Consider the following 27,691-nt stretch of genomic DNA (forward strand, 5'->3'; position numbering starts at 1 on the left):
AACTTGGACGCAATGACCCAGAAAAAATGGCGTCATTTATATTCGTCTGTCGTAGAGGCCACATGCAGTGCAGGTCAGGTTAATGTCATGTGCATGTCATACACCTCCGAGGCATGTTTCTCGCGGAGGTGAATTGCCATATGCAGCTTGTGAAACGGTTTGCGAGGGGTATCCCATGGGATCCTTAAAATAATCCTTTACAACTGAGATTAAAACACAATGAAGTAAGCAGTCTTTAAAAACCGAGTTTTCGGTTATGACGCACGACCGGGTACACCATAGCAAACTGTTTTACACACTACATACAGCTATTCGTATCCGCGACAAACATGCGTCTTCTTAGATGCTCCTGCAGGAACACGGAAGATGTTTCCCTGCCCACCAACACTCCTTTTTCACCGGCCGGCGTCTACCCTCGCTCTCTAGGCATTCACACTGCCTGCCCATTTGCCCGGACGGAAAAACTCACCGACAACCCAGTTAGTCCCTTTCGTCTGTGCTAAGAGTCCACATGCACGTCTGAGCCACGCGGCTTTTGTTATGCCGCGGGTTCACTATTGTGTTGTATTTTGCTCTCTCCAGAGTTCCATCTTTTCATTCACTTACTGTTGTATTCTCACACCAACCCATTTTAGACAACTGTGTCTTTCCAGAAGTGTTTAGCATTCAATAAATAATTATGCATGAGATTGACCGTGTGTCTACCCAGCGCAGAGAGGCGTGGGTAAGCCATTGAACTCCATTCGGGCTGCAAACCGTGGAATTCCCACTAAGTGCGACTCATACACTCCCAATCATTACGTCCCTACCCTTTGTACACACCCACCTCGCTACTACCCTGGTCGGGTGTCTTGGTGGATTATATATAGAAAAGTAGCCGAAACCGCACAGAGCAATGAAAAGTCTACGTGAGTCACAGGTGCATCTTGAGTGACGAGTTGGAGGTGGGCACATGAGCAGGCAGTGCATACTGCACGAGAAATCAGCAGACTAGCATGGCGGAGGGATCGGAGTGAATGTCCTTCTCCTCTCCTCCCGTTCCACCCTCTGCGCCTGAGCGATGCACGGACGATTGTGTGTTGGTTCATTCCATGCATTGTTACAATGTTGCTTTTCTTGCTGATTTATTACATTACCGATTTCTCAAATGTTAATTTTCTCCCTGTGCTTAAAAATCATTATAAAACCGGCCTGATTATGTGGCGTATGTTACACTGCGGGTTGGCTAGTGCTTATAAATGATAAAACATTTCCAAAGGTATCTCTTTATGAGGATAGAATTCTTACTATTTGATTAAGGCACAAAATGAGGAACCTTATATAGATTAAATATACATTGGATCAAGGAAAGTATCCGCATCATTTCATTTTTTGCAAACTTTATTGTGTTTTATAGATAATTTTAAATTGATACATTTGTCATTTTTGCCCACCAATCTACACTCAATAATGTATAATGACAAATGACATGTAAAGAACTCTGAGAGCATTTGATGAAACAAAAGCTGAATTCTGCCTAATACCAGCCCTACCACGAGGCATGATGGTGACATCATTATACCCAAGGGTCACGAAAAAGGAGACTGGTAAAAATAAAGGGAATGATGAAGACAGCAAAATACAGAGAGGTCCTAGAAGTAAGCCTGCTCCAGTATGCACATGTCCTCATACCAGGGAGACAGATCAACTTTCAGCATGACAATGACCAGAAGCATACAGTTAAGACAATGCTAGAGTTGCTTTGGGACAAGTCTCTGTCTGTCTTTGAGTGGCACTGCCAAAGCCCAGACTTAAGTGCCAACAGAACATCTGTGGGGATTCCTGAAGATGGCAGATTACAGATGCTTCCAATCCAATCTAACAAAGCTTTAGAGGACCTGCCAGAAAGAATGAGATAAACAGCTCAAATCCAGGTGTGCTAAGCTTGTAGAGTCATACAAAGAAGATTTGAAGCAGAAATGGCTGCCAAAAAGGCTTCTACAAAGCACTGAATTAAGGGTCCAAAAACTTACATAAATAAAAGATTCCAGTTTTTGATTTTTTTTTAAACATTTCTGAAACATGTCATTATGGGTTACTTTGAGTGTAGATTGATAGGCAAAATTGGCAAATTTATCCATTTAATATTAAAACTACAATATATAAATTGAGTAGAAAGTGACAGCGTCTAAATACTTTATGAATTCTCCTTATTATGTATGTCATTGTGTGCATTAGGTCTGCAGTAATTTATAGACATTAATTGTAATTTCTATTGAAGAAAATGATGATAAACTCTGTAACTTCACATACTAAGACAAAATTGTTATTATAAAGAGATACCTTGCTAACAGATTACAGTTCATATTTTTAGTTTATAGTTCTCGTTTGACTTTCTGTTTATCTTTTTAGACAGGTAGAGATCAGACACTGAAGAATAGGAGAATGTTAAGTCATAATAAATTTAGAAACACATATTAGCATTTGATGGTGTTTGTAGCAGATTTAACAGAAACTTGCTGACAGAAAAAAGGCAAGGAGTTGACACATATTCTTGCTGCAAATCACTACGCAGGTCTAAGAATATGTGATTCGACTAGAGACAGTTACTGTCATACACATTCAGAAGAATTGATGGAGCAGCCACATAAAATCTCTTAACTTAATTTCCCATAGAAGCTCATGTATTTCATATTCCAATAAATTTATGACTTAAACTTTAAAACCAACTTACAGAATGCAAAAAGGAAATGTTAAGAAAGTGGCTATATATTTATTTTTATGTTGCTTACAAACTACAGTTCCATTGTATATGTATTTTTCAATAGAGGACAGAAAAATTTGCATTAAACAACCTCTGACAACTTGAACGGCAGGAGTCAAACATCTGAATTTTTAAGGCATTACAAATGGTGAGTCAATAGAAGGCATAGGTCAGTTTTACAGAGGCAGTAGTACAGGTTTTTTCAACAAGTGCAAAACAAGGTAATTGCTGAACAAATCTGTATTTTCCTAAGGGTTATTGTCCTTCTTTCTGTTGAACTGTGATTTAGTTTTAAAGGACTAAAATTTAGTTATGGGATGATTCATGCTGTCACTTTTTATTTTGGCAGTGCACTGATGCCATTGGTAGCTATAGGCATAATTGACAGCAACAAAATGTCTGTACCCATAAAATAATTTGTAATAAAATAATAAAAACATAACAGAAAAAAAATCTATAAAAAAGGACAGTTGTGAAATGCAATAAATCTGAACATTACAAAAATTAGGATTTGTAAACTAAACCCAACAATAACTGCATTCCTAATACAAATTCCAAAAAACATTAAGAAACAAATGCTACTGGAATGCTAACAGTTGTGTTATGCAGTCCAGCAACTTAGCAACTGGGTCAGAATTCCTTCAGCAATGAAAAATACAGAGAGAATTTTATCACCATTGGAACAATTACATTCAAAAAGTAAAAAAAAAGCTTCAGTATTTTTTATAGTATGGTTACCAGTCTTAGATAAAAAAAAATGTAGAAAAGCATCTCCACTCTAATTGGAGCAGGCCATATTTAAACCAGTAGAAGAAAATGCTAAAACAGTCATTATGTCCAACCATGACTGAATGTGTGTAATTAGTAGTAAAGTCATTCCCTCTTTTCTATATTTTTGTACAGGAAATTTAAAAGGGAAGTCAGATGTGACTCTGCAAAAAATGTTTATTCAAAACATTATTTTCAAGAAACTTTTAAAATTTTATTTTGTCCCATGTGGATATTCATTTTTAGGTAACCTTTAACTTTAAAACTAAATAATGATATTTTCATTACACAGAAGTAATGATCAAATACCAATTACATTTAAAAAGGCCAAATGTTTACAAATATCCAAAAAAATCTAATTACTATTCATAAAAAGATATACATTTTAATAAAAAAGGGTAAGGATTAAGGACACAGGAACTATGAGTGCATAACTGAAAAACAGAAATTCAATTAATTTTCAGTAAAAGACTTTAGTAGACTTTGATATCTCTCTCTAATATGTACATTGAATCAAACTAGAATCATTAAAATGCTGTACAAGTACTTTATAAAATACTAATTTCTAATCTAATTACAGAACACACCTAGTACAATAAATATATTTAGGTAGTAGAAAATTTACGAAATATGTCAATTTTTTGTAAGCAACATGCCAATACAATATTTTAGTGTGAGGGGCAGTACCTTCCATCATGCTATATGCCCCGATAGGTTAACTAGTCATTTCACACAACTTCCCTGCTACATACAAATTATTTTTGGGGATTAGTTAGGCTGTAATACTTGTTTTGCCATTCACATTCTTATTTTCTGCAATGTTTAAATAAATGTTGAATTGCTCACTGTTATTTATTTAGCACTACACACTTGTCCAAATGGTACTGGCTATGGAAAGTGAGACAGTGAAGTGTGGTATAGAGGGTCCGCGGCTCAGAAGGAAACTCCAGTTTTAAATAATCTTCACACTCGTGGCTTAAAGGGGGTGTGGGAGTGTGGCCAGAGCGGTTCTCAGATGGGATGCAGGCTTGGGCGTTTCCACACTGAAGTGCACAGGTGTGGGATTGCTCATGTTCGTATTTGATGCCAGGGGCTGCTAATTGCTGCATCTGTGCCATGTCCCCATTATAAACAGGAAAAGTGTGAGCGCAGAGGAAGAAAAAGGAAAAAGAAAGAAAGAACGGAGGTAAAGGGAGAAGAAGGCAGGAGGTGAAGGAGCCGGTGAATGTGTGAGTGAGCAAGCAAGCAAGCGATCGAGAGCAGGTTCACTGTAAAAAGGAGAGGCAGCTGGGAAGCAAGCCCTAGCAGGGTGCTTGGCCGGCACCCGGGGGGAGATGGATTGGGTCACTCCTGCTGAGTTTTGCAGAGGAGCAGGAGTGACCACAATCAAGGATGGCTTGCTGCATTAGGCTACAGAAGGCAGTGGGAGACGGAGGCTTAGGTGGTTGAAGCCCCAGCATGAGCGCCCTGGTCACTGAGGAACCTGAGTCTCAGTCTGGTGAGAGCCGTACGGAGCAAGGGATTGAAAAGCTGCCAGGTAAGAAGGAGAAGGTCAGCTGCAGGTAGGGCGACTGCCCTATTGCAGGGCCCAAATGGGAGAAGCAGGGGAGCTGCCAGCTGAAGGAGGCACCATGTTTTTAAAGAAGGGACTGCTTCCAGCCAGTATTTTAACCTCGGTTTTAACACTAGAATTACCAAAGCCTACGAAAAAACTCATAATCTTGGACCACCATACAATCCGTTCGCACCTTTCCGTCAGAGTCTTTTGTGTTGTAAACGTGTCTATAAGCAGAAGCAGCATCAGCCTGCTCTCTCATCCCCCCACCAACACAGAAAGGGCAGAAAGTTCTCTCTGCTCATCTGTTTACCTGTGTGTGAGTTGCCAGGAGTTGTAGAGGGTAAATAATATATTGTTATTTGGAATACATGCATTTCACATGTGTTCTGTGTCTACAACAATCTAAGTAAACGCATCGTTAAAACAAAAACATTTTTCATATTTTAGTAATAATTGACAAAATGTAGACATGAAGTGTATAATGTGTGAAATCAGAAGTTCAAATATCAAATAAACACTTTCACAAAATATACATGTATAACATAACAAGTGCGCTTTTATTCAAGAATATAACTGCAGAAAAAGAACTCGCATTAGGGTGCAACATTGACATACACCTGATACGACTGCTTTGGTGGTGGAGTGGTAAGAACTGCTGACTTATAATCAAGACATTTGTGGTTCGATCCCAAATGCTTACATTTTGAGTAGTGAGCTGCTCTTATTCTTACTATTATAGAATAAAAACATACATTTGATTTGAGTCTGTAACAGCCAGTGTAAATTTATGGTATTTGTAAAGGCTAGTGTTTTTTTAATTCAGTTTTATTCTCTCAGTCACGTTCACACTCCCGCTGATCTGACACTGCTGTTTTCAAATAAAGACATGCTATAGCAGAGGTGAACTCAGAGGAGGATACGGGTTCTACACTGGAGAAAAAGAACAGAAGCCCATACATAAGAACAACGCAGCTGCACCAGTCGTAAAGACGAAAGATGGCACCGTTTGGATGCAGCAACAGGTTGGGCATCATTCTGCCAGTCAGTTTGCCCCCACCTGTCCTTCAATGAAAAAGCACACCTTGCAGAGCTCGCCAAGGTATCATGCAAAGTCCTGTTTGTGATGGTCTTTATATAAAAAAAACATGTATATGTTACTTATATAAAAGCCAGATCGAATGGTATTTACTCTTTTCCTGAGTGAGATGAAACACAGTTGCATAGGGTGCGATAGGAGCTTCCACCTGCAGCTACACTTCAGTACACATTTTTTCTTAGGCTTTGGTAATTCTAGTGTTAAAGGATTTATTTATTGGGATTTTAACCTTAAAATGTTCCCTCTATTTTTAATGGATAATTTATTTATTGAAATGTTTTGGAGTATTGCACTTTATTTGGACATTGCTTTGGTTTTGACTGTTATGGGTTTTTTTTTTATAAATAAAAGCACTGTTTGTACTTTGCACCTTTCCCCTTCTTTGTTTGGTGCCCTCATTGTCCAGCTCATCTGGTTACATTACTGATGGTGTTGGGTTCAAGAGGCTCCCTAAAGGGTAGTGGGAGCCATGGAGCAGGACCCGCATCATCACATGAATACATGCTCAAATGTCTCTTATGAGAAGGCCAGTGCAAGTTTTCTTACGAGTGATAATAACAAAATGACATTTCATTTAAATGAGTGTGTGTCTTTTGCTATGGTACACTAAACAACACTCCAACCTTAGATATTGTCCTGTTGCAGTTTAGTATGTTATGAGATTTTATAAGAAATACGCCAGAGGAAATGTATAATAACATACTTAAGTATGTCTCACATTTTCCTTTTGTGTATTTTTGTTTACTGTCTTGTATTCTTTTATTTTCATATAACTGCAGGTAGAATGATATTGCAGTGGTTAGTCCAGCTGCCTCAAGCTTCTAGAATCCTGGGATCAAATCTAAACTTTACACAGTCTGTATTGACTTTACTTGCCACCAACCCTCTCTATGCTGAAGTAGGACATTTATTTCCTTCCATATCCCAAAGACATAAAGGTAGTTTAGCTGTATATTTGGCATGAACCATATACGTAAGTACTGCGGTGGGCTGGCACCATGCCCAGGGTTTGTTTCCTGCCTTGCGCCCTGTGTTGGCCTGGATTGGCTACAGCAGACTCCCGTGACCCTGTAGTTAGTATATAGCGGGTTGGATAATGGATTGATGGATGGATATGTGTAAGTATGAATGTGAACCATTATAGATTAACACCCAGTCATTATTGCTGATACAGTTAGGATAGGCTTCAGCCCCTAAATACATTATACTGTAACAAGTGCTATAGTCTCAGTTTTGCAATACCCATTTCACCCTTGGTGTGGATTTATGGACTGTTTATTTATGTCTTAATATAAATTATCTTTATGATGGTGACATTATTAAGGTGGTATCTTGTTGTTTATTTTCCGTATGTGCAAGTATATTTTGTGTTAGTTTTGCATGACCACAGCCATATTGTTTATGCCAACAATGTCTGTTGTTATTCTCAAATTTGGGATTTGCTGACTCCACATGACTTCATCATGCACTCTAATTAAAAATGTTAGGAATGGGCACTCCAAAATGTACAAGGGAGCAAAGTTATTCAGAGCTACATATACCCTAGCAGTTTTTAAAAATCTATTCTAAAGGAAACAGGTAACCAATGTAACAATGCTTAAACTTGTGAAATGTGCCCAGATGTTCATTTGCTGGTAAATATTCTAGCTGAAGAAATGCAGTCCTAGTAATATTTTTAATGTGTGATTTAAGGTTTAGATCAAAGTCCACAATCACACCTAAGTTCTTTACTTCTGACTTGAGTGCCAAGGGGTCAAGTTTATTTCTAAGATCTTCACTATTTCCATTTTTCCAAGCAAATAAAATTTCTGTTTTTTTCCTTATTTAGCTTGAAAATTCTACTGTTCGTCCATTCAGTAATACAAGTGGTCAAAAGAATCCAGTAAATTAATAAATTCTCTTGCCTTGGGGTCCGACTGGTTATCAATTTGAATGTTGAAGTTTCATACTATTTTAAGCCTGTCATAGTTTGTTATAATTATAAATCTGAATTCATTGATAAAAGGTGCATTATATTTAGGAGGTTAATAAATTGTTAATACTAGAGATTAGGCTTTGAATAGCTACACCAGGATATTTAAGAGACACAAAAATATCAAAACTGTCATTTTACAGCTTAACACGTCTCAAGAAAAAACTTGCTAGACTGCCGCCTCTTTTACTTTGGCAAAAAGTGTGAGCAAAATTATAATTTGCAGGTGCTGCTTCAATTAAAACTGCAGCACTGTCACCACTAAGCCACGTTTCACTTGGTGTTAGAAAGTACTGTATATATTCCTATTACTAATAAGATCGTTAATGTAAAATGTCTTGTTGGTTAATGCTCTCACATTAAGCAATAGCATACTGAGGGTCTCAGAAGAGCACAGCTGCATCGAAGTTTTGGGACAATTAACATATCCACATTTATACTGGTTTGTCTGGACTTTTTTTCTTAACTAAAATGTTAATATAGTGCACATCCACAGGTAAACCCTCTGCAACAATGTCATATCTTAATACAAGTTTATGACTAACAAAAGAACTAAAATTAAAAAGTCATGCACAATGAATTACCTTAGAGACAGAGAATGAATAAATTTTGTGTGTAGCCCAATAACTGGTATTGATAGAAAAGAATTGATCAGATGAACTAATATACCTGGCAGTTTATGCTAATCCAGCATGACACATTAACACTAGAATTACCAGAGCCCACAAGAAAACTCGTAAATCCAGCTCACCTTAAATCCGTTTGCACCTCTCCATTAGCGTCAATCATCAAATTCAAATGTTAACAGTTCACACACACACATGGACAGTCCTTCCTAAATTTATGACATGTGTATCTGTTGCAATGCGCACACTTCTCTCTATGCTGTGGTTTCTATTACACACCTGAAAGAAACAGACAATATATGTGACATTTTGAAGAAATCATTTTATGACCTGAATAGTAGCAATCAGAAAACATCATCGCACTAATGCAATATTATTTGAAAACGAACAGCGTCAGATCGGGTGTGAATTTACGCTGGTGCTGTTACTTAGGCTTGTAAACAGGCCTCAGAATGCAGCACCTCATTTATTAAAATATACTAAAACCTATAATCACATTTCACCTGTTCAGTTGGATAGCAGTTTAATATCTTTTACTTACACACAAAGTACTTCATAATATTTACAGCTATCCAAACATTTATTTATTTTTATTATCCTTCTCGCTTACACCATTCCCCTGGTTCTGTTTTTTTTTAATCTAGCTTTTCCATATGAGGAGGATGAGCTTTTAGCTAGCCTGCACCAAACTTTGGATTTGAATTTGATTATATAGAGTATTAGGTCATTAAACTCAATGTTATTGTTTAAAAATCAACTTAAACTGTACCATTTTAAACTTTCTTTTTCTGTTTTTTAGACATGTTTCAGTTATTTTTATATTTTAATCTGTTTTATGTTGTAGTGCATAATATTTGGTGTGTTGTTTTATGCTTTATAGTGTGATCTTCAGTGTTTTGAAAGGCACAATTAAAATAATGCATAATAATACAATTAATGCCTTTTTAATCCTTTTCAACCCCTAAATAAAAGACGACCCGCAAGTTTCTGTAGCTTTCTTGTTCTAAAGACTTAGTTTTATGTTCTGATTTTATGAAATGTATTCATAGGTAGTATCCAACAAATGTAAACTGCAGTTACCACTCATTTTTTCTTTAGTATGCCTCCAACTTTGCTGAACTTCATTTTTCATGCGTGATTTACATAGTGCAAGAAAGTAATTAATTAATTTAGTGGTCAATGTGTTAAGGCTATTTTGGTCATTTTCTCTGAAAACATCGTCAGTGTGTTCCTTAGGAAACTAAAAGTAAAATAAAAATCTGGTTTGGACATGCATTTTATTTTGTGACTCTGATTCTGGTTCAGTCCCATTAACAAAGCTATATAAAGATTCTGGGTATAAAATCTGACTGCCTTAAATTATTGTCCTTTCAGCTCCTAAATAATTAACCTTAACAAACTTTGTAGCTCAGAAAATCTATTTTTTTTGTGGGCCTTGTTAGGCCTTTCACCTAATAATAGACCAGGATAATCTACCTCTGATTTCTAAAATAAAAAACAGACAACTAGGTCCTTAGAAACAGTCCTAACATGTTAGTGAAAACCTCAGTGCACTTGTAGCACCCATTTTTAATGTTATTGACAAATATTATTCTCATATATGTAACCTCACTTTATACACTATAACCTATTTGAAAACTTTCATTTTCACTTTCATGATGGACAGAGCACATTATTATATCATCCAATTCTGGAAATGCTTCAGTTACTACAGTATACCGTTAGATTTAAACCCAGCTTTAAGAAGTACTTGCCATATCATTTTATTACAAGACATTAACATGGCAAAAAAAAGGGTTTGAGGGTTACAAAATAACCATTAAGCAGGCCAGGAGCCTTCCCTGGCAAGCCCTAAACAGGCTTACTTAAAACCAGTTAAGTCTTAACTGCTAACTACTGGCTTCAGCTGGAACAGGCCCCCAAACTGGTTTTAAAAGTTCATAATGAAAAAGAAATACCAAAATATAGCTTTAAAATACCTCACAAGGAAGAATCTATCTATCTATCTATCTATCTATCTATCTAACTACTTAGTTAACTCCAAATATAAGCCACTGGTAAATCTCTCCTTCTTGGCTGGATATAAACAGCAGAGATGCCAGGTTGACTTCGCCTCCTGGGACTCCTCCCATGGCTGCACATTTAAAGTCCATCCATCCATTTTCTTTTTTTTTTTTTTTAATTAATTTTATTACAATCAATACATAGCAATCACGTTTTTACAAAAAAAAAAAGAATTATTCTAAGAACAGATCGATCCCCACCCTTGAGAGAGAGAGCAAGCCAAACGGTGTAAAATTTAAGGCTTTTAAAAATACCTAAATCAACAAATTCTCTGTGCTTTATAAAATCATTTCAAAATATTACTGATTAGATCCTGCCATGTTTTGAAAAAGTCTGCACAGATCCTCTAACTGAGTATTTGATTTTTTCCAATTTTAAATAATATAACACATCAGTTTCCCACTGACTTAAAAGAGGAGAGTTTGGGTTCTTCCAGTTTATCAGAATAAGTCTGCGTGCCAAGAGTGTAGTGAATGCAATCACAATTTGTTTGTCCTTCTCCACTTTAAGACCCTCTGGAAGAACCCCAAACACAGCTGTTAATGGGTTAGGAGGGATTGTGAGTCCAAGGCTGTCTGACAGGTGATTAAAAATTTTTGTCCAGAATAATGTTAATTTGGAGCAGGCCCAGAACATGTGACCTAGTGAGGCTGGAGCTAATTTGCAGCGTTCACAGGTTGGATCATGTCCTGGAAACATTTTGAGAGTTTTAGTCGAGACAGATGTGCTCGATATATAATTTTGAGTTGTATAATTGTATGCTTTGCACATATGGAGCTCGAGTGAATTCTCTGCATTGCTACTTTCCACTCTTTTTCTGATATATTAATTGAGAGGTCATTTTCCCAGTGTCCTCTTGGATCTTTGAAAGGAAGGGATTGTAAAAGGATTTTATATATTGTAGAGATGGAGTCTAACTCCTTGAAATTGAGCAATAATTTTTCCAGCGTGGATGAGGGTGCAAGATGAGGAAAATCTGGAAGGTTCTGTTTAACAAAGTTCCTGATTTGAAGATAGTGAAAGAAATTTGTAGCTGGAATGTTAAATTTGGAATGTAATTGTTCATAGGATGCAAAGACGTTGTCTATATAAAGATCTCTAAGCAAGTTAATTCCAAATTTTTTCCAGATATTAAAAACTGCACATGTTTGTGAGGGTTGAAAGAGGTGGTTCTTTTGCAGTGGTGCCACAGAAAGAAGCTTCTCCGTCTTAAAATGCTTTCTACATTGGTTCCAGATTCTAAGTGAGTGGAGCGCAATTGGGTTATTAGTGTATTGCCGATAACGTGTGTTTATTGGAGCACAAAGCAAGGAATACAAAGAAGTACTGCAGGATTTTACTTCTATTGCGGTCCATGCCTGTATATGTTCTTCTATTTGTGTCCAGGTTCTTATCGACTGTATATTTGCCGCCCAGTAATAAAACTCCATCCATCCATTTTCTAACCCGCTGAATCCAAATACAGGGTCACGGGGGTCTGCTGGAGCCAATCCCAGCCAACACAGGGCACAAGGCAGGAACCAATCCTGGGCAGGGTGCAAACCCACCGCAGGACACACACAAACACACCCACACACTAGGGCCAGTTTAGAATCGCCAAACCACCTAACCTGCATGTCTTTGGATTGTGGGAGGAAACCGGAGTGCCTGGAGGAAACCCACGCAGACACGGGGAGAACATGCAAACTCCACGCAGGGAGGACCCGGGAAGCGAACCCGGGTCTCCTAACTGCGAGGCAGCAGCGCTACCACTGTGCCACCGTGCCGCCCACATTTAAAGTCAAAGAACACAATTACAAACATAATGGAATATATATAAAACATTTTAAAATAATAATTTAAATGTTATATATAATGTTTCCAAAGGCTCAGCACTAAGACTATATCTGCGTTGCTTTGAACATATACCTCAAAAAGAGAACTATCAGATTCATTAAAATGGGGGTGGCGTTCAGCAGTATTTCTCAATCACATCTATTGATGTTTGTTTTATTGTGTCTTTAATTAATTCCTTACATGAGTCAAAATACTGGTTCCATTATAACTGCTTGGATAAAAACAAGATAAAAAAAGAAAATACTGGCACTCTACATTGAATTCATACCTTAGCCCTTTTCTGGCTTATTTATTGTTTTATTCTAACCAGCGTCCTATCCACAATCCAAACTTCTAACTGAACTTCACCAATTTTAGTGCTAAAGGCAAGTCCTGTAAAATAATAAATCTTGAGTTTCCATCTGGGTCTCCTCTTGATGCCTACATTTTCTTATTCGACTCTTGTCATCTAAACTTTTATTCACTCATCACATTCAAAATCTGAATGTTACTTTTCTTGTAGAAGTTAACATATGTCTTTTACAAACTCCAAGGAAACTTTATCTATAAGAGCCATAATGCTGTACTCAGTGAAAAAGCACTCTAGCTTATGAGAAAATTATTAACTAAACTTAAAGTATTTAAAATAGGCAAAAATCTGTTCTTATAAGTAGAGTTATTTTTTTTACAACTATGTGGTATAGTTCCTAATCCCCAAACCATTGCACACTTTGGTCTTATTCACATGTTTCTTCCAAGTCCTTTTGCCAAAGACGGTGCATAGAGCTCACCTGTCCTGCAGTGTGACTAAGAAGACTAATGCAAACTAACTACTTTACTCTCCTTTGTTACTGTAACTGTTAACTGCGTTGTTACTGCTTTTATTTCTTTTTTTTTTTTTAACTCAATCAGCCGCCCGTTGCAGCACATCTCATGTTTGTCTTCATTGTTGCTTGCTATTGTTTGATATTTTTCTTTTTGTATATATTGGATAGCAAGTTGCGAGGAAGGACGCACACTCACACATGATAACAAATGCTGAACTTGTGCACTTTGTCACCCCAGAATGCTATAGTTAATCACTGGGCTGTCAGCAAAGCTGTGCTTAGACCAAAAAGAGCAGAAGTCCAGCTCCACAATAAGAGGAGAAGGTATAGATGTTACTTGCCTTCTGTCATTAGAGGCAATTTAAGATCACTGGCAAATAAAATGGACGAGTTCTCAATGCTAATCAGGAGCCAAAGGGAAACAAACTCAAAAATGTCCTGTTTCATGGAGACTTGGCCTACAGCTGAAACTCTGGACCCCACACTTGCATTGGATGGATTTTAAATCTGTGCAGTTAGACAGAAGTAGGAGTGGAAGTAGTAGGAAGAAAAGAGGTGGACTTGCTGGTTTGTGTAAGTAAAGCAGTGCAACACAGACACATTATAATTAAAGCATGTGGAATGGTATGGAAACCAAATGTTGAGCTGCTAACAGTAAACTTACAACCTTATGAAAAGGGATTTTTCACATGCCATTGTGCTGACAGACTACATGCCCCCCATGGCAGTAGCAGCAATCGCAACACAATATATTCTCTGATAAGCAATTCACTACCGACCAACCCAGCACTTTCATCACAATTTCCTGAGACTTTAACCATTTATTACACCCTCAACAAATTTAATCGGTCTATGGACCGCACAACAAGGGAAATAAGGACCCTGCACTTGTAATATGACAATGTTAAACAAGCACAGAATTTTTTTCTTTGCCACCTTTGGACAGATATGACCATAATATAGTGCAGCTCATACCAACATGTGAACCAAATGTCCAGCAGCTGATACTCATCAACAGTACCATTAAGAAATGGACAACAAAGAATGTGGAGACTCTGAAGGATGCCTTTGACTCACATGGTGAGGATATTAAGGGACTCTACAACTGTATCACAGATTACATAAAGTTTTGTATAGATACAACAGCTCCCATGAAGACAATGCACTGTTATCCCAACTACAAACCATGGATCACAAAGGAACTGAAAACCCTACTTAAACGAGAAGTAGGCGTTAAGATCTGGAGATGAGGAGGAAATCAAGAAGGTGCAGTCAGAACTGAGGAAACTATTTGCTGTATAAGTTCTATAAATGTGATCTTCTTGACTGTATACTATGTTACATTCTTGAAATACTTTCCCCATGATGGGAAAGTTCATAAGCATTCTTCTCAGCACAGAACACCCCAACCCCCCACCGCCCCCCCAGTTCCAACACTGCTAGCCTCTGTGTGTAAGCTGATAAGGTTCTAGAATCCTAACTCCCACCTCTACTCTGCATGACCTTACCATTCAATAAAATCAGACCTGTGGTCTCCAGTTCCCTTCCACGTCTTGGACTGTCTGTCTCTGCACAAAAAGTGAGGAGAAAGCTGGGGAAACTCTGCATTTGTGGATAATGGCTCTCACTGTGGTTCGCTGGAGTCCCAAAGCTTTAGAAATGGCTTTATAACCTTTACCAGACTGATAGATCTCAATTACTTCTGTTCTCATTTGTTCCTGAATTTCTTTGGATCTTGGCATGATGTCTAGTTTTTGAGCTGCTTTTGGTCTACTTCTCTGTGTCAGGCAGCTTCTATTTAAGTGATTTCTTGATTGAAACAGGTGTGGCAGTAATCAGGCCTGGGGGTGGCTACGGAAATTGAACTCAGGTGTGTTACACCACAGTTAGGTTATTTTTTAACAAGGGGGCAATTACTTTTTCACACAGGGCCATGTAGGTTTGGATTTTTTTCTTCCTAAATAATAAAAACCATCATTTAAAAACTGCATTTTGTGTTTACTTGTGTTATATTTGACTAATGGTTAAATGTGTTTGATGATCAGAAACATTTTGTGTGATAAACAGGCAAAAGAATAAGAAATCAGGAAGGGGAAAATAGTTTTTCACACCACTGTATATATTCATGAACAGCTTTGAGAGGTTGGTCCTGAAACAGTTTCAATCCCCAGTTTGCCTATTAGGTGCACATAGGTGTAGAGGATGCTCTGCTTTATATGCTCCACAGAGCCTTCTCCCACCTGGACAATGCTGACACCACACTCAGAATAATGTTGATTTTTATCCAGTGCCTTTAACACCATTCTAATAGTAGTAGTAGCATTGGTGTTGGAGGTATTTATATAGATATAGATTTTGGATTTGCAGTGCACTTTGTTTTTGTTTTTCTTACACTGTTTTTTTTTTCTTGTAAATATTTTTGTGGATTCATGGGTCTGTGTTTTATGCAGCTTCTTCTCGAGGATATTCACTTTATTTAGGAAGACTACAGTTTTATGTATATACATTTTTGCCTTTAATTTTCATTTTGGGACTAGAAAATTCATTGGCGATTCTAAATTGTCCCTAGTGTGTGCTTGGTGTGTGTGTGTGTGTGTGTGTGTGTGTGTGTGTGTGTGTGTGTGTGTGTGTGTGTGTGTGTGTATGTGCTCCCTGTGGTGGGCTGGCGCCCTGCCCAGGGTTTGTTTCCTGCCTTGCACCCTGTGACCCTGTAGTTAGGATATAAAGCAGGTTGGATAATGGATGGATGGATTAAATTCACTTTATATATCATTCACTATTTTTATTTGGGGCACTATTTTTTGTGCACCTGTAAATAACTTGAATTTTGAGAAATTCCACTTTTTTGTTTCTGTGTCTCCATGTCTGAATTCTCTCAAGTCTGATCCCGGTCAGTCCAAAACTACAAGATGTGCACTGTGTAGTCTGGTGCCAACATTGCTATTATACAGTACAGGGTGTCACAGGTTTACATAAACAGCAAACTGGACTGGTCTGACAATACAGTGGTGCTTTACAAGAAGGGTCTGAGCAGACTGTATTTCCTGTAGAGACGTCTTTTGAGGTTTACAGTAAGCTTCTGTAGATGTTTTACCAGTCCATACCCAGTGTATTGTTCTTGTGTATTTTTTCTTGGGGAAGCAACCTGAGCTTAAAAAATGCACAATGCCTGAACAAATTTATCAGGAAATCCTTCTCCATCACAGGCCTAACCCTGGACATACTGGAAGCTGTTATGGAAAAGAGGATGATGGCAACCCTGAATTCCATCATGAAAAATCTCCTCTATTTCTTCCAGGAGGTGTTGTCTTGGAGCACATTTAGCCACAGGCTCCTTCAACCTCAGTGTGCTAAGAAGCACCTCTGTTTTTTTTTCCTTTTACTGCTATCAGACAGTTCAGTGCTTCCACCCAACATTCTAGACTAGGTACTTTTACTCTCCTTTGCTATTTCTCCACAAATATAAATTTACTATTTATTTATGTACACTATATGTTGATTGATTATATTATTTGCCCTGAGAGTCTGTATTTTTTATTTTTCTGCTGCTGTATACATTTAAATTTCACTTTGGGATTAATAAAATGTATCAATCTAATCTAATCTATTGTTGATTCAGTTTGTTTGCTATTTACAGTATGTGATTTATAACAGCACTTTTTACATAATATGTATTGCATAGTCCAATTGTCTTGACAGAGTCATCAGTGTTGTTTTTTGGACGTCAAATATTTTCATACATCTTAAAGTGATAGACTAAAAAATCAACTGAATTTCTTTTACGCAGTATTATGAGAAAGTGACATATGAAAGGGTATCATAACAAATCATATGAAAAGTTACAATATGTACAGCATATTTTTAAATGTATTCTGTAGATCTGCAAATGACATTTTATTTAGCCTTCAAGGAGGTATTATGTAGTCTGCTTAGTAGGGTGTCTAAATAATGTTTCCAAACTGGTAAAGTTGATTGAAGTGTGAGCAAAGAATTTACGCAAGTATATTCTAAAGGAAGTTTGGTGAGAGAATAACTCAAGAATAGTTTAGAAAACTAACAGGACAACAGAAAACAATGTTGATAAGCTACAATAAAGTAAGAACCTCTGAAACTACTATTATCTTTACAGATAAAGAAACTAAAAATGTATAAACCATTAACATGCCTTTAGGCAAAGTACCTGTTATGATGATACTAAAACTTCTTTGCTGAAATATCATGAGGCAGTAAATGTCATTCCCAATTGAATTAGCATAAACCTCATATTTAAAAATTAATTTGACAAGTGTATACAAATAATTTCAAAACACGTAGGTCCCAACTAGCAGAATGATTGTATTGGGAAAATACTGTTATTTTTAATTTTTAATTTAGCAGACACCTTCTTAGAAGATAACTATGGTTCAGCTTTCTCCATATAATTTAAATTAATTTTTTGTGAAGACACCATCAAAGTGAAATATGTCATTTCAAGATCTCTTAGAATTCAACCCAAGGCTGCTAAAGTTAATAGACTCAAGTGAGACTTTATTACATTTACATCATTAGGCATGAGGTAAGACAATAATTTGTTTACTCTGGCAAACAGTATTTGTGTAACGCCAAATATTAGGAGTGTATTTTTAATAGATGACAAAATGCGTGTTTTATATGAAACTGTTTTCTATTTTATAGTTTCAACAATCCCATTATAAAAGCATACATTGTGAATAAAGGTCAGATCTCCGTTTTCAAATAATATTGCATTAGTGCGACAATGTTTTCTGATTGGTACTATTCAGGTCATAAAATGATTTCTTCAAAATGTCACATATACTGTAGTTGTCTTTCTTTTTGCCTGGTGCTGCGTTGACATTGTGCACCAGAAGGCATGAGCTTATTCAGAAGGAGCACACAGGTGGCCAGTTGCTGTGTGATATAACACGCTTGACTTGGCAGCGTTGAATGCACATGTACTGTGCAAGGCATGCACAGGGGCCACTGAGAAAACAAGTGCTTATTGCTCACCTTGCAGAGGAACTTTGTCTTTGCTGCTTACTAGAAAAGGCGATGGATAAAGCAAGAGAGGATGCAACATCAACAAGCTTCTGTTCCAAGAATAAGTGTATATATAATAGTAACCACAGCACAGAGAGAAGTGTGTATATTGCAACAGGCACACATGTCGTAAACTTGGAAAGGACAGTCCTTGGGTGTGTGGGAACTGTTAACATTTGAATCTGATGATTGTATATATCACAGAACTGATCTCTCTGTACGATTCTTTCCTCTGCATGTCCTGGAGTACAAAAGAAACAGCACCATGCAGCAACATGTGAAGACTAGCAAGATCGAGAAAAAAAACGCGCTCACTGATTACAAGTGCAAGAAGACGTGCAAATGAATATGAATAATATGAATAATGTTGCATCAGTGCCACAATGTTTTCCAAAATGTACTATACAGGTCATAAAATGAGTTATTCCAAATATCATATATACTTATGTCTCTGTTTTTTTGTCAGTGTGGCTTTGACATCATAGACCATAAGGTGCATACTAATTCAGCGTGAGCAGGAACACTCAACTGAATAAAAAAAAATTCAAGTGACGGTGCGATACGAAGAAGACAGATTCACCAGCGTTTGTGTGTCAGCTTTTATTCCTCCAGATCAGAGAATTTCCAGTTCCATTGTCTCAAAACACCACTCACATCTACAGCTATTCCCAGTTTCAGATAAACACTAACCGCGTCAGATCTGTTGGGCGGGGGGGGTGGGAGTGTTGTATTGTGATCGTGACTGAGAGAATAAAAGTGGGGAAAAAAAATTTAACTTTTACAAGTACTATAAATTTACACCGGCTGTTACAGACACAAATCAAATGTATGTTTTTAATGTATAATATTAACAATAAGAGCAGCTTACTACTCAAAACGGTAAATTTGCCAGACAGCTGGTTTTGAACTCACAACCTCCGTATTATAATTCAGCAGATCTTACTGCTGCAACACAAAAGCTGTCGTATTGTACTTGCACCTTTTGGGAAAGTGTTTATTTGATATTTGGCCATCAGTCTTTACACATTACACCGTTCATGTCTACATTTTGTTATTTATCACTAAAACATGAAAAACGTTTCTGTTTTAATGATGACACAGATTGTTGTAGGCATAAAGCACACATCAGATTATTTCCCCTTACATTTCTAGGTAGCTCACTCCCAGATAATCAATCAAGGCAAGAAATGGGAGAACTTCTTGCCCGGTCTGAAGTGTGGATGGTATAGCAGGCTGCTTGCTGCTTGGGCTTATTGACACATTTAGAAGACAAAAGACGCTGACGGAGAGGTGCAAAGGGATTTAAGGTGGGCCAGATTTACAACTTTTTTCGTTGGCTCTGGTAATTCTATTGTTAATATACCTAATTCACACTAAGTTTTAATGCTTACAATAGCTCTTACTAAATTAATATCTATTTGTGCTAATACATTATATTTTATTTTTCTTTATTATCCATCTCTAGACTGTGCAGCATATTCACATGATGGTAAAATTACTTGTAACAATACTTTAACAAACACTTATTTGCATCTTCATAACAATTGCAAAGTATCAATGAAGTGTTTCTTTATCTCCATGAATGTGACCTACTAACAAAACTGAAGTGGCTTAGCTGAGAGGCATTTCTCTTAATATTACTAATATAGTGCAGCCTACTAAAATAACTTCACTTTGCAGCATACCAAGGTTGCATAAGTGAAATGTATGTCTCTTGATATTGCTTACTTCAGAGTAACACCTCTGAATCCTTCATATTTCTAAGTAATTTTACCATCATGTCAATATGCCACACAGCACAGGGGTAAATAACCTATCTACTGATTTTTTATAAGTGGTATGAAGACCCAAATAATCATTTGTGAAGGTCATATTGCAGTACCTAAACTAAATTATATGTTGTGCTATTTCAATACTATTTTTGACAATAAATAACTTTATATAAAATTGCATTGATTTGTTTTATTCATTTTTGCAAACACAAGAATACATTCTGCAAATAGGACAAGTCTAAGATGATCTGTGCTTTATGTGTTTACAATATAAATATACAGTATACATTTTACCAGATATAGAATGGTAATTGGTGATAACAGCAACATTTCCTGTAGATCTAAAACGTGACTTAGATAAAAAATATTTCAGTTTTTTTACTATAAAGCACAAAGCTTTTATTTTTATCTTAATAAATAGAGGCAATGCCTTGCTTTAAAATAAAGAAATTTCAGACTCCATACATATTGCTCAAATATCTCTGAAACATGCAAAACAGCAAGTCTCAGAGAGTTCGTGAGCAGGTTGCTTTTATAATAATAAATATGAAGCTGAAAAGTTGCTGTCATTCTCCTTGGCAATATAATATGATGAGAAAATATATAATACATCCTGTGGAAATCCAACTTCATTTATTAGACTCTTAACCATTCAGCTGAATTTTGACAGATGCTAGATTAAGAAAAAGCAAAAATACACTGACAGGAAATGAATAGAGAGATAAGACATTCCAAACTTTGGCAGTAAGTTCATATATAATAGCCTTTTAAAGATATTATTAGTGGATGTCCTCATCAGGGAATACTTTGTTAAAAAAAGAAAAGAAAAAATTAGACACCTTTTTTTCTTCTGCTGTGGTTGCCTAGCCAACATGTACTGAATGGCTTGCAGTTATCTGACAACTGTTGTTCTGATGCTTCTCTGATTTTTTTTATGTTGTCAGTTGACCAGATTTGTGAGGAATATTTTCTGTCTGACACATATGGACTATGTGTTTTTTGAAAAATTTCCTGCCCTGACTTGCAGATCATATTGCTATAGGTGTTAATTTGGGTATGTTATTCTTTAACATCTTTACCTCCATCTGCAGACTGGTTGACATGAGATGCTTCTGAAATTGATTGACTTTAGTGAAACAGAACTGCATATACTGAATCATATGTTAGTCATTTTCAAAAATGTCAACATCGCTTATCTGGAAGGACATGCTCAGTTGATCAAAAACATGGGTGGCATATAGTAGTATGTAAGTTTTATGTGTTAAGTCTCTTTAGCGCTTATAGCTTTATAATTAAATATTACCAGCTTGTCTTTCAACATTATGTACATTTGCATTATATTTAATACACACTTCCATGATAATGGGTCATGATAGAATACAAAGTTAGTATATATGTGCTATTTCATAAATTCAGAGTTGAAAAAAACTAAAGATTTATGATAATATTTAACTTTTTGGCTGTACATTTTAAGATCACAATTGTACATTGACCTGTGCTAAATACTACAACATAAAAAATATAACATTCTTGAACTTGTAGGGTTGAGTGGACAAAGCCAATTCTTACTGCACTGAATGCAAGACAGGAAATACTCTTTGACAAGGCACCAGTACATCTTAGGGCCTACTTGTTCACGCTTAACTTGGATAATTTTTGTTGCCAATTAACCAAACCTGCACATCTCCGGGGATGTGTGAGGAGAAACTCATGCTAACTTGGGAAGAAACTGAACAACAACCAGGTGTAGGATTCTAACCCAAGATACTCGATCTGTGAGGCAGTGGCTCTGGTTGCTGCTGTAAAGATAGCACTCTTCTGTATCCCTGCATAGTTAAAACGACTTTTAACCATGGACATTAGTAAAGAACCACCTCCTTACTGTTTAGAAAGCTGTCACATATCAAGTGCATGGCACTACATAATAAGTACAGTTTTTGTGGTGTCAGGAACTGTTCCGATTGGTAGGCAACTGAAGTTCAGGCCGCTAAATACAAGAAGAAGAAAAAAATCAGTGTGTGATGTCTGGTTCAAGCATCAAGATTGCATTCTTTTGAGTGGAAAAGTTAAAGGACTTAATCAAAAGCAGGTTCCCTTGAACTAACTATCGACTTGTCTGAGCCCAGGTCTTTAGGGCAGCAGTCTAAGCAAAGATGCCTAGACATCCCTTTTCCCTCACCACCTCCTCCCACTCCTCCAGGGTCAAAGTGTTCCCAGATCAGCTGAGAGATATTATCTCTAGAGCAAATGCTAAGTCTGCCCCACAGTCTTCTCCCAGTTGGTCATACTTGAAACGCAGCAAGGCATCCAGGAAGCATATTAATCAAAAACACGAACCACATCAACTGGTTTCTTTTAATGAAGAGGAACAGCAGCTTTACTTTGCGCTCCTCACCCTATCACTAAGGCTGAGTCCATACACGCTGAGAAGGAAGCTCATTTGTGCTGCTTACATCTGTGATCTAGTGCTTCTGGTCGCTGTCCAAAGCTCATGACTACACTGCTCTGTACTGTACAATGTCTGTACAACTGCTGACGCCACTCCAATCTTCCTGTCAAGCTGCTGCTCACTTCTTACCTTACTTGAGAAGAAGACCCCGATATACTTAAACTCCTTCACTTGAGGCAGGTTGGGGATGCGGCAAAAGTAAACCAGTGTAAATAAACTGGTCTGCTTAATCAATTGGCTGAATCTAATTGTCAAAAAATCCAAAAAGTCTTATTTTCATCTTCATACAATTTTAAAGACAACATTATTAACAGAACCAATCAAAGTGCTAGACTCATTTGTATTGTGATGTAGTTTGACCTGTTGACTGACTAGTGTTTCACTGTTTATTCAATTGCTTCTGTTACACAAAATGTTTCAAAACACTAACTGGAATGATTGAATTTGCCTAGGAAAGTGATTATTAAAACTGTTTGTATTGGAAGGTGGTCCTGCTTTAGAGAAGAATATAACGCATAAAATAAACTTGTAAAATTGTAATTAATATGAAGTTAAATTTGATTAAAAATCTGTGCAATTAATTGTGTTTACGGTTTTTACTCAAACTGTAGCCCTATTATAAAATTAAACATCCATTGAAAAGACTACCATATTGCAAAAAGCAGAAAATTAATGATATGCAAATAAATTTATAGCTTTTATGCATTTTATTTTTTCTGAATTTTTGGTTGATATTCTGTCCATCTTCATTACAATGAAACTGCCATAAAATTACAGACTGTTCATTTCTTTGTAAGTGATCAAACTTACAAATTCAGCAGGGGATCAAATACTTAATTCTTACACTGCATGATAAATAATGCACTAAAACTCCTAAAAAAGTAAAGAAATGTATTAGAAAGCAATGGTTTAATTATGAGTGGTAACTCTGTCAAAATGTAAAGAAACTATTAATTAGAGAACTTGAAGCATGGCACCTCACAGACTGTGAGCTTAGAAGCATATGTGTCATAAATATAATGTTTCTTTGTGTTGTCCATGCTTGTTACACACAACACATTTGGTAGGTGGTGACTGTTTGTGGTCAATGGATGACAGGATGTCAATGTACTGTTGTTCTAACATGTCAGATGCCTTATGAGCAATGCCAAAACCTTCAGTTCCACATCATCCATTTGATTGTCATTATTTCAATCACTGTTATTATCATCTAAATATTCATCTTGCAGTAAATTTAGTTGTTTCAAAACATCAGCAGCTTTATACCTTTTTCATGACGACATAACTAGGAACTCTCTTTATTTTCTGCAAGCTGTTGCCACCAAAAAAAAATATGCCATTTATCCACTAAATAGCAGTACTATAGAATTTAAATGAGATGTTCACCAGCAAGTCTGCTGCATCTTTAGAGGCTTAATACTGTGATACTAGTTCTCTCATATGACGTATTTTGAAAGGCTCAATGATATACGACTTAACTTTGAGTAAAAAGTGTTAATAGAAAAAGGTATTGTTTTGAAAAACAAAACATTATTCTGTGCACATTTTTCATAATCTGCCAGATTTGAAAGTTTCTACAGTCTTTGTCATTTAATACACAGGTATATCCAAGATTAATTAAATACCTCTGGTCACGAATGTTTCGGAACACATACAAATCGAGTTACGACCAAAAAGTTTACGACCACACGCTCAGGTAGCAAACAAAAACACTGGCGGCCAGTTTCCCTATGCGAGATCGTAAGTGCCAATGATTTCCCATTTTTCTGTTTTCCATTTTCTTTTGTTTGCGTATACAGGGCCTAACACAGCAGCTGATGCTGCAAAAGGAGTTACAATGTTAACCAAGCAGAGGCCTCAAATGCTGGAAGAGGTGGAAAAACTGTTGCTAGTGTGGTTGAACGAGCAGCACCTTGCAGGGGATATTGTAAGCGAGGCGATCATATGCGAGAAGGCCAGGAAGCTTCATGGTGATTTGCTGAAAATATTAATCCTTCTTTGAGTGGCAAAGGTGAGGCATTTACAGCCTGTAGAGAATGGTTTGAAAAGTTTTGCAAGAGAGTGGCATTTAATTTTTTTTTCCCTGCGCTTAAAACTCATAAAAAAATGTTTACAGCAAGCAGTTCGTAAGCATCTAGCACAAACTCTTACAATGTTAGTTTTCTCTGTTGTTCAAGGGTTTTTCAGTGTTATGCAATGTTTTTACATTTAATTTACTATTTACACTGTGCATTCTATGGTATAATTAACTATTTTTGTACTTAAAAAAATATATATTTACATACAGTTCATATGGTCTGGGACGGATTAGTTGTATTTACATACAATCTTATGGGGAAATTACATTCATTTCGCGTCCAGAGTATTGGAATGAATTACGGTCATGACCAGAGGTACCACTGTATCCTACTTTAGAACCATGACATTTTTTTTAGTATATGCAAAAACCATTTTAAAATCACACATGAAAACAGCATACACCAAAAACATTAGTTTATATAGAACATAGCAGAATAATTCTAGTTTAATTACTTAGCCAAAAGCACCAATCCTGCACACAAAAACATTCAAAGTGTCCTGTTCTAAATAATACTGTCATATATTCTGAAAATCATAGATTTGCCAATGCTGCCTACTAAAAATAAATAAGTAAGCAAATCCTTACATATAATTTGAGACTATTCGTATGTATGGTGTTTGTGTCAATACCTCGACTCAATACAAGTTAGAACCATGCAATGGGATTCTGCCTCTGTAGTTAAAACATAACGTGGCAAATGAGGATGCAGTATTGCATGATTGGCTAAGAATGTTCGAATGCTTCAGTGACGCCCCTCCACGGCCAAGTATAGTAAGTTGGTGTTGGTTCTAACAGATAACAGTAGGTTCAGTTGGTTTTTGGAACGTTGGTTTGGTGGGGCGTACTTTCCAGGACTAACATCCTCGACTGACTTGAATGTATCGCCATTTGCTTGGTACGTCGAAATCTATTTTTGGGCAGTTCGGTTTTGGCAGCCGTCCTTCTGACATCTATTGGCAAACTGAGTAATGACGGCTGGGTATTAACAACAGTCATTGTTTAAACTTTAACCGATCTCAGATCAAAAATGACCACGCCAACATAATTATTACTCCAACTCTGATTAGAGTTGTAAAATACGGTTTGTTTTTAAAATTTGTTTGCTGGAAAAAATCAAATGAGGTGCGGCGAAGAACTGAGTTCACGTCTCGCAGCCCCGTTTAAACAGGAAGCTCTTCATTACATCGGCATTTCAAGGACTTAAAAAAACAATTTTTTGCAGAGAAAGTAAGGATTTCACAAACGTAGAATTTTGTAGCCCGATTCAATTGGGCTCCCAGTCGCTAGTAAATAAATAAAATAAGAAAAATTATCTACATCTTTATAGCATTAAAAATATTATAAATCTAAAACTTCATTTTTATATAGAAGGAAATGGTTAATACTTTCAGAGCCTCTGGCCTCATCATGTGGCTTCATTATTTTCAGCCAAAATGTAATTTGGGTGGAAACCGGGTTGCCTCTTCTTATGTCAGATTGGTGGCAAAACAGTCCATCTTCAAATTAAAAAAAGAAAACATTTACATTTATTTGCTTAGCAGATGTTTTTATCCAAAGTGACTAACAAATGAGGTCAGCAGGTGCCTAACGAACTTTTTCTAGCCACACTTCCGGGCATGGCGGAAGTGTGGCCAAATGAGGTCCTGGAAAGGTCCATGCACCCCCTGGCGGAAGTCACAGGTTCCAACAACAACAACAACATTTATTTATATACTGTAGCACATTTTCATACAAAAAGTAGCACAAAGTGCTTTACATTATGAAGAACGGAAGAATAGAAACATGGTAAGAACACAGTAAAAAAATAAAAATAAGTCAACATTAATTAACATAGAATAAGAGTAAGGTTAAATGGCCAGGGTGGACAGAAAAAACAAAAAGAAACTCCAGACGGCTGGAGAAAAAAATAAAATCTGTAGGGATTCCAGACCATTAGACTGCCCAGTCCCCTCTGGACATTCTACCTAACATAAATGAAACAGTCCACTTTGGATTTAGGGTTCTCACGGAAGGACTTGATGATGATGGTCACGTAGACTTCTGGCTTTCAATCCATCCATCATTGTTGGAGCATCATGATGCTTTGAGTAGATGGTGGTGGCGCAGGCCACCACCACAAAGAAACCAGAAAAAAGAAACAGAAGAGAAAGTAGGGGACAGTACGGAAACAGGGTTGAGCTCCCATTCTCACGACCCATGGCCCTGCTGGAAGCCAAGGGGGCTGCCCTCTGTCAGCCTGGGGGAGAAACTGTCCCAAAAATACTCTCTCCCCCGGTCCTTCCACACTCTGGGTGTCCCGACTGGGCAAGAGGTCTGGCTGCGAGCCACAAAAAAAAAACAATGGTGAGTAATCAGAGCCATTAACAATATGAATGTTAAAACATGCACATTTTTTATGCTTTTCATTTTCAAGGTAAAGTACCAAAAAGTTCAGTCTCTGGTTTAAAGTAGAGAATATGTGGTGAAAAAACTACCATATGATCGTTGACCTCTGAGTTTCCAGGGTACTGTTCCAGTGTTTACCTTAAAGAGTGCCCTTTACTATTTTGAAAAAAGTTTGATTTTGATTCAAAAGATGTTAATGGACTGAACACTGATTGGTACATTGTGTTTTTTTTTAAAACAAATTGTATCATAAGACTACACTCTTTCCCTTTATGAAGTTCCTTGCCCTTGTACTCCAGCATATATTAATCCCCAGGTTCCTTCATGCCTGAGCATCAGTGAGCAAATGAGACACACTGACAAATGTCTTTAATGTTCCAAAAACAAAAGCTGTTCTTTTTTATAATAAGTGCAGACTTTTGTTTTAATAAGCAATGTGCACTTCTTCCTAAATACAGAAAATGTCTGTGATGACTCATACACAAAAATGGTATAAGTG

Source organism: Polypterus senegalus, chromosome 11 (assembly GCF_016835505.1).
Source record: "Polypterus senegalus isolate Bchr_013 chromosome 11, ASM1683550v1, whole genome shotgun sequence".
In the NCBI taxonomy this organism is placed as follows: Eukaryota; Metazoa; Chordata; class Cladistia; order Polypteriformes; family Polypteridae; genus Polypterus; species Polypterus senegalus.